Source organism: Sturnus vulgaris, chromosome 2, assembly GCF_052056855.1.
Source record: "Sturnus vulgaris isolate bStuVul1 chromosome 2, bStuVul1.hap1, whole genome shotgun sequence".
In the NCBI taxonomy this organism is placed as follows: Eukaryota; Metazoa; Chordata; class Aves; order Passeriformes; family Sturnidae; genus Sturnus; species Sturnus vulgaris.
The window spans coordinates 54,353,953-54,362,757 of record NC_142244.1 but is presented as its reverse complement, the minus strand read 5'-3'; the positions used below and the strand labels follow the sequence as shown (position 1 = coordinate 54,362,757).

General features: G+C 47.2%; 1 protein-coding gene across 4 annotated transcripts in view; it reads left to right on the top strand.

Moving 5' to 3' along the window:
• Positions 1 to 210: 210 nt before the first annotated feature.
• SMAD9 (SMAD family member 9) overlaps positions 211 to 8,805 on the top strand; it is a 44,290-nt gene continuing 35,695 nt past the window's right edge. For 2 of the 4 annotated variants that reach the window (XM_014868909.2, XM_088159574.1), the window contains exon 1: positions 1,052 to 1,187. The gene's annotated coding sequence lies outside the window, so the exon portion shown is untranslated. Of the gene's footprint in view, positions 287 to 1,040; positions 1,188 to 8,805 lie in introns of those variants that run through there. The other 2 variants (XM_088159572.1, XM_014868908.2) reach the window with 2 other exon arrangements.

Below are 8,805 nucleotides of genomic sequence, written 5' to 3'. Positions count from 1 at the left end.
GCGGCCCCGCGGTCACACACAAGCGCCTCGCCAGCCCCGCACGGCCCGGGCAGGGCAGGGATCGGGACAGCCCCTCCCGGGGGGCCCGCAGCCCGGGCCGGCGGAGCGGCGGCTCCCGAGGCGGCTGCGCTCCCGAGGGGCGCGGGGCTGGGGGCCAGCGGCGGCGGGGGAGGGGGTGTGAAGGGCGGGTTCCGCGGGGGTGGTTCGTGTGTGCCTGTGCCTGGGGGTGAGCTCTGTCACCGAGAGCCCGTGTGCCGAAGGGGCAGAACTCGACGTGTGCGGAGGGGTGAGCCCGGCGCGGGGCGGCGTGCGGTGGGTGCGGGGAGGTGCATGGGGTGAGTGTGTGAGTGCAACTCACCGTGGGCGTGTGTTCGTGAGCGCGACAGTGCCCGTGTGTGCTTGAGCGTGTGCGTGTGTATCTGTATCTGTGCGGATGTGCGTGTGTGTGAGCGGTGCGAGCGTGTATGCGATCGTGTGTGTGAGCGTGTATGAGCGATGCTCTGTGTGTGTGTGTGTGTGTGTGTGTGAGCGATCCTGTGTGTGTGAGCGTTGCTGTGTGTGTGCGTGTGAGCGATCCTGTGTGTGTGAGCGTTGCTCTGTGTGTGCGTGTGAGCGATCCTGTGTGCGTGTGAGCGATCCTGTGCGTGTGAGCGATCCTGTGTGTGTGAGAGATGCTGTGTGTGTGCGTGTGAGTGATCCTGTGTGCCTGTGAGTGATCCTCTGTGTGTGTGTATAAGCGATGCTGTGTGTGTGAGCGATTCTGTGTGTGCGTGAGCGACGGTGCTGTGTGTGTATAAAAGATGCTGTGTGTGTGTATGAGCGATGCTGTGTGTGTGTGAGTGATCCTGTGTGTGTGTGTGAGCGATCCTCTGTGTGTGTGTATGAGCGATGCTGTGTGTGTGTGTGTGTGTGTGTGTGTGTGTGTGTGTGTGTGAGCGTGTGCGAGCGCGGCGGGGGCGGCGCGGCCGGGGGGGCGAGGGGCGGGGGGGCGAGGGGCGGGCCAGCGGCCGCGGCGCTGCTGGCCGCGGTCCAGCCCGGCGCACTAATACAGCCTGGCGGCTCCCGCCTGACTGACGCCGGCCGGGGCTGCTGCTGCCGCTGCCGCTGCCGCTGCGCCCTGGCCCCGCCGCCGCGCAGCTGCAGCCCCGCTCCCGCCCGCGGCGCGCCGAGACCCCAGCCCGTGGCAGGTAAGAGCCGGGGCTCCCGGCCGCGTCCCGGCAAGGGCGGAGGGGGGAAGCAGAGGGCACGGGGGACAGTGCCGCCGCACCCGCCCCAAACTTCGCGCCGGGGCTGTCCCGCATCCTTCCCCGAGCGGTGGCGGGGCGGCGGCGGGCGCGGCATCCCCCCGTGCGGCCGGCGGGGCGGGAGCGGCGGCGCCCCGGGCCGGTGCTCCCCCGGCTGGCGGCCCCGGCCCCGCTGGGCTGGGGCGCTGTGCGGGCGGGGGCTGGGGCCGCGGAGCAGCGAGATGAGACAGACCGACGCCAGGACGGCGAGCGAAAGGAGGAGCGCGGGGAAAAACATTTTTATGGATGGCTAAACGCTGACAAGTCTTCCCGCTGTCAGGATTTCTTTCTTTCTCGTTTAAGTAGGAGAGGGGGGAAAAGAAAAAAAAAGAAAAAAAAAAAAAAAAAAGAAAAGAAACAACAGAGCCCCACATGACACGTTTGGAAATACTTTTCCTTTCAGAGGTTATTTTCTGTTCAAGAAATCCCGCTCCTGGACAAGCTCCCGGGCACAACGGAGCAGAATTGCTGCGATTTAGGGTTTTTATTCCAGCTACGAGCGGTGACTCTGATTGGCTTCTTGTCTTTTGGCTCCGAAGTTAGAACGTTACATGTTAGCAAGTAACCAACATTTCCAAAAACAATAGCCCTCGATATGGCAAATTATAAATCACCGTGATTTTATCTCCGTGCCCAGGCAGCTCTTAGAGGGGGGCAATTCGGAGTTGGGCTCGTTGGTAACAATTCGGATATTGTTTGGTAACTTTGTGTTTTCCTAGTTCAACTTTATGGGTAAATTTATTTGACGGTCGCCAGGTCTGCTTTAAAAGAGGCATTAGTGGGAATAAAAATAAATGACACACACACGGACACGTGCACACGCAGAGACACACATGCCTGCTGTTAATTACTTGCATCTTATAAATTAGTGAAAGAAATATTTCAGCTCAGAATGGTCAACTATTTAGTGAAGGAGCTCTCCCTTGGCAGAAGTGGGAAATTATGTGCACGGCTTGGGAATGTATTCAAGTTTGCAGTGGTTTGGGAAGGACACTGCAGATAATGCAAGTTTCAGTACTCTTCAGCATCTCCGATGTGCAGAAATGTGTCTCTCTATATCTGCAAGTATTTGTGTGGTAGGAGTAATCTTCCCATCTTCAGGAGCATAAGATGAAGAAAGTGCTGCAAAATTCTTCACCTCAGCAACGGTAGGACAAATGTCATCACTCAAACAAACCTCATCCGTTTTAATCCAGCCAGACAACTCCCTTCTTTCAGATTTGATAAGTACCAGTGTCTGGCTGGTTCATCTTTGCTTCCTGTTAGATTTTAAAGCAGAGGCTGGGGATGTTTGTGGTTTGTTTTTTGGTTTTTTAAATATTGAGTTAATTTGACTTAGTAGCTAAAATAAACATGCCCAAAAATACATTTAAAGTCAGTTGTATCAAGAAGGATGTGTTGTATTTACTGGGTTTGGCAGTAGTTCCCATTCTCGTCTGGCCTTTGTGTTGGAATTAGAAACATTTTCTTCTTCACTTTGTTAACTTGCACAAAAGCTGATAAACAGTAATTCTGCAAAAATGCCTGGAATAAGGGTCAAGTGTATTTTATCACAAATCCTTATCGTATCCCTATGATATATGCAAACCGGGAGATTTCCCGATGGATGCATCGAATCCGTGTCAGTATTTGTAAATTCATACGAGGTGGAGATGGCTTTTATTTACCTGCAGCAACTGAAACAAATATGCATAAAGCTGTCAACTGCACAACTTTGTGAAGAAGTTGAGAATTAGTATTTCACTAAGAGTCATGCACACGCATGCAAAGTATCTGCAGAAGGTGGGGATGAAGTAGCACCTTGGATTTGAAAGCTGCTCTCACAGAAACTGGCAGTAGTGCCCCATCTTCACTTCAGTGGGTACAAGATGAGGCCCAGCTCACTAAAACAGGAGTGTAGAAGTGTCAATATAATATATCACATAACATCTGGGCAGTTAATCTTCCTTTCTCTCCTTTTATTCTTCTACAGGCTTTCTGCATCTGGCATTTGAATTCTTAGCTATCTGCTGTTATCAGACGGGGAGATAGTGTGTCATGCAATCCTCTCTCCTGAGTGCTAAAGTGCTGTAATTTTGATGGCCAGGCTAATCTGTCGCTATAAAGTTTTATTTTTCCATTGTTAAATTCAAAGGACAATGACTACTAATTACAAGTGACCTCTAACCAAAACACTAGCTAGAGTTTATCACCAGGGCTGATACTAACAGTAATTCCAGCATCAGCAGCACTGGGCACCCTGTTTCAAAGAAACTTAAAAGAATAAGGGGAGACAGAAATATATATATATGCTCTATAGTTTGTCTGCTGCAGAAAATACAGTGACAGCATAGAGAGATTTCATTTTCTGTGCAATATATATATATATGCCCTTTACAAATAATAATCACAGGGTTGGGAAGAAAAAAACCCAAACAACACATCATAAATATTTTAACTGAAAACAACACAGCAAAAATATTCATAGTCAAATTTGTTCTGCTTGGTGTCCTGATACAGGCAGGTATAAAGAATCATTAGTGTTACAGTACATGAACAGCAAGGGATAGTAATAACAACAACAATTTGACATAATCATTGTGGTCTTATTACTGTCTTTGAGAACAGTTGTAAGGAAGCACTGGACTTTGAATACAGTGCAACAAAATTAATTTTTCAAAAATATCCCAAATTATTTCCCATCTTATATTTTGTCTGCAATGTTTGAATGGTTAGTATTGTGGGAATTTTACAGGTGGACAGGTGACTTAAAGGACTTGGCCCCAGTGTATTGATTATAGCAGCTAAAAATCTGGCTGTGCTTTTGCAGATGAGTGGATTTAATAGATTGCAGGATCAGAGCCCAGACAGAGATCCTAACTAATACATGTTTGCATTTTAATTAATGCAGGGGAAACAGGCAGATTGTCCTACAGGACCATTTGCAGGTTTCTGTACCTTAGACAAACGCAAGGATGAGCAGTTCTCTTTGAGGTTCAGTTCTTTTGGACAAGGGCACAACAAGGACATGGTGAAGGTGGACATGGAGTGAAGGAGACTTCCTAATTTATGCAGCCAGCCCTATTTAAAAAAACAAAAGAAAAAAACAGAAGAAGAAAATCTGATAATTGATCTCTGTTTTTCTGAGATAGCATTGAGATGTGTTTCTGATTGAGAGAAACAAAGCCTTATTTTTCCACATCTTTCTATCCAGAACTTGTTTCCTTCCCACTCTTTTCCTTGTCAGAACCATCGCCATCCTCCCTCTGCCAAACTTAGCATTATCTTTGCCTCTTCTGTTTCCTCACAGGTCGTGATACTTCCAGATATCTCTTGAGAAATTTTCTTCATGTTACTTCTTACATTGCTCCTTCCTTTTGTTTGCAGATGCCAAAGCATTAGTCCACACTGTGGCAACCTTCCAGCTTGATACTGCAACCTCCCATTTCCTAACAAGCTCTCTCTTCTCCCACCTACGTTCTACTCCCAGTCACCATGACCCCTGCCAAAATCCTGCATCTTTTGCTTTTCTTTCTGAAACATCTCCCATTCTGGAGTCTCTCTATATGCCTAGCCTTTGTATAGGTTTTGAAAATATTCTCCACATCCCGAGTTCCCCACAAGTGTTGGCCTCAAACTCACTGTCCATTAAAAGAGAGAAATGAGGAGGAAAGAAAATTAACAGACCCGTGGGTCATTAGAGTTTGTTCTGCTTCAGGCTTCCTTTCACCCTCATTACCTGGCTACAATGGGAGCGAGATTGGCCACTTGTTGATAGCGGTGGTTCTGTGTTTGCTCGGCCTGGTGCAGTGCAGAACAGCAGGCAGGAGCTGGCTATGGAGGAGCCCTTTCCAGAAGCCTTGTCTGCAAGCAGCAAAGCTCCACCTAATGAAGAATCCTTTATAATGTGAATAACCCTGCAGCTGAAGTCAATACATTTCAACAATACTTAATCTTTTTATATGTGTGTTTTCTTGCTGTGCCTTCCCTTAACAAAAAAAAAGACCAAACAAAACCAACCAAACCAAACCAAACCAAAAAACCCAAAACCGAAAAACCCAACCTTTTCTTTTTTTTTTCTTTTAAGTATTCCTTTGCAGCATTCCTCATCAGAAGAGTTGATGATGCTTTGCAAAGCCACCCCTGGGTACCTGTGGGACAGATGCAGAAATCGAGGCACCTGAGGGAAAGCTGTTTACCCTGAGGCTTGTGGCAGGAAAACAATCCCACACGCTGCCGAGTAGGCACAAAACTGACCGGAGGCACAAGCAGTTCATGTGGCTTTTCAAAACTCTCTTATGGTTACTTGCTGGTCTTGCCTATCCAAACCTACTTGTCTCTGTCAAATTACTCTGCCAAGGTGCAGTTTCCCACCCTGCAGGGTGTATGAGGTAGCTGATTTATTTCTCTCTCACCAACAGATCTTGAATTACTTCACACAGGTCATGAGGTCTTCACGGAGACATCTAGAGCAGAGAAACCAAAAACCCATTCCCATGGGAGGCTGCAGCTGTGGCTCCCATGCCTGTCCTGCTGCACGGTCCTACAGGACCCCTTCAAGCTTCTTGGTGGTGGCCACCTGGGGAGCCTTGGGCTGTGGGGACTGCATGGGCCAGCAGTGAGGGTTAGTGGGGGAGAGGAAGGGTAGAAACAGCCATAAAGAGATGGGGTATTCCTTGGAATACTGAGATGGATTTGAAGAATAGTGAAATACTTCTTTTAAAGACTCAGTGCCTGTTTTTTGCCCTGTGCTCAGTGTTTTCTGAAGCTGATAGTTAACACAGCATGTCATCTTACATGCCAAAGAGAATCCAGCCTTTGTTTTTTACTCCCAGGTTCAAATGTAGGCATATGAAGCCTCTTCAATCTCATATGCAGTTCTTCTGGTTTACAGAGAATCTGAGCACCCACATCTTCTCCTGAAGTCACTGCGAATGGCCAGCTACCTCCTTTCCCCCACAGGAGGGAACTAGATAGGCAAATTCTTGCTCCTTTTGTCCTTAGCCCTGTTGATGGGAAATAGTTTCCACACACAGTCCAAGCATATCCAGATATTTTTCATAGAAAATATCCTGGTCCCTTGACCAAGGTAATCTCTGCCACTGAATCAGATCTTTACATGGATAAAGCACACTGATACTAGTGCTTACCTCTTTCCCACACATTTATTTGCTGCAGTTCTCCAAGATGTAGGCCCTGTGGATGCTCCACCCTTCCTCCCCCCTGCAGGGTTTCACAAGCCACTGAGGGCTCAATTAGCACAGATTACTGCGGATGTTCATGCAGGAGAACCTATATGTCAATCTTATTGCATTAGCAATTTCTCACAGTGATGCACAATGGAAGCCTTTTAGGAAAAACAGATTTGAATGTGATATGGCTTGAACACAATGAAATGCTAATGCAATTCCATGGACAACTGCTAGTGTGATGTATACAGAAAGTGTTTTGTGTGTGAAATCTATGCCCCCAATGCAGTTGGCCAGGCTGTCTCACCTGGAGGAAGGAGGTGGCCAGCAATACTGTTGATTCCTCCCCAGGCCTGCTGCCAGTCAGAGGGGAAGTAGTTCTGGAAGTTCTTCCTTTTGAGTATTTTATCCATGATCCATATGATTGATTGATCTGTATTTCACTTTCCAAGCTATGAGATGCTAAATCATCTGCAAAAGATGTCTGCTGTGTTAACACCAGAACTGAGTAATGTTTCAGACAGACCTCTCTGAGGTGGGATGTGCTACCATACAATATGAGGAGAATATTTGTTTTATTCTTTTTCCCTGTGTGCACTGTAAAGGCACAACTAGGTCTCCAAAAGTGTATTTTCTTCTAACAGATTAAGACACGAAACTTCCAGAATAGATTCTCATCGGAGTAGAAGGACACAGCCTTGGTGAAGTAATTGTTCTTTAGATGTATCCTTATTCTCAACATTCTTAACATCTAAATAAATCTAAGCAAATCCTTTTCCTAAAATGAGTATTTGGGAATGACTCCAAGAATGCCAGTGATTGATAACAAGGTTTACAGGATCTGATTAGTGTGGCTATAAACTTTAGACCAGCATTGAAGCTGAAATTCTTTTCAAGTCCCCTTCTTCCTTTGTGAAGTGTTTGTTCTGGAGGCACTTGGCTGCATGCTTTGTATTGGAGAAGAATCAGCTTTTATTTTAAAAGCAGGAATTCTATTTTCTGCGTATTTCTAACTGTTCTGTTTTTAGAAACACCAATGGGCTTTTCTACAGTTTCTGGGATCAGTGAGTATGTGAAGAATGCAGGACTGACTGGGTCTAAAATGGGGATTGTCAGAGCCATAAGAAGACATTTGGGCTTCCTAGGGCAGGTTGATGCACCTCCTCATCATCCCAACGCCTCCTGCCTTCTCCCACAGGTACATCCCCAGAGCTCCTCCACGGCATGAGTGCTCCTTCGCCTTCAGCTCTGCTGGAGGAAAGCAGCTGAGAGAGGGGCTCTTCCTCGGAGGTGACAGTCTGAGTCTGAGCAAGGCATCCTCAGGAAGAGGCAAGGCAGGGACTGTCTGAATGGATCCTCTTCCTGCCTGCAGGGAGCAGGGTGTGAGGCACAGAAGAGGATGTGTCCCTGTGGGATTGCATCTTGGAAACCTCGGTGTGGCCCAGACAGGGAACACTGTGCGGTTCAGTCCTTATAAACATCACAGTCACTGGTTTCCTTTAAAAATTAATACCAAGGAAGGAAGTGCAGTCAGAGAGAGATCATAGTGATAAATTGGTCCAGTTTAACATTTTTACATAGATTTAGTTGTGGTAATTTTGTGGGGTGCCTTCAGATATTGTGGGAGATTCTCAAAGGCAAAGATTGGTGGGAACATCCAGCGCTCTGTTTTGGGTTGCCATCCCCAGCAGCTGGATGCAAGTAACCCAGGGGTCAAAGCCCAGTGCTGCACCTGAAGAAAGAGGCCCTTTTGCTTGGTTGTAGTAGGGGATGTAGGGACATAAGGGTCATCTCAAGGGGTTTTCCAGTCGCTTTCTCCTCTCCAAGGCCAGCAGAGTTATTCTTGAAAGCAAGCTGTGTAAAATGCACCCACAGACTTCCAGCAGCAACTATCCCAACACGTATCTATCCTACTTGTATGCTCCCCCTGATTTTTCAAGTGTACATGAAAGATAGATTGCCCCTATCCTGTCTGCAACAGCCTTGGCACATGGGGGTACTGTTACCATGCCCATGCACCTCTGTTCTCCCCGTCTTATGTCACACTAACGGAGTTTGTTGAAGCATCTGCCAATGTGCTCATCCAGAGCAGTCTCACAGCAGGAACTGGTACACACCTTGGTAATCAGGCATCATGGGCATACCAAACATGACCTGGGTACTTAATTTTCTTTTGTGACAGAATTTATGCTTTGAAACACTTGTGCAAATGCTTGGCCTATGGAAGTGCACGTAGCTGTGTTAAGGTGTGCAGCTTATATACTTGAATCTTTTCTTCTTTATATCAAGTAAGAATGTGTTATTCTTGTCAAGAGAAGCTAAAAGATGCTGAATAGATGAGGTAATACTTGAGT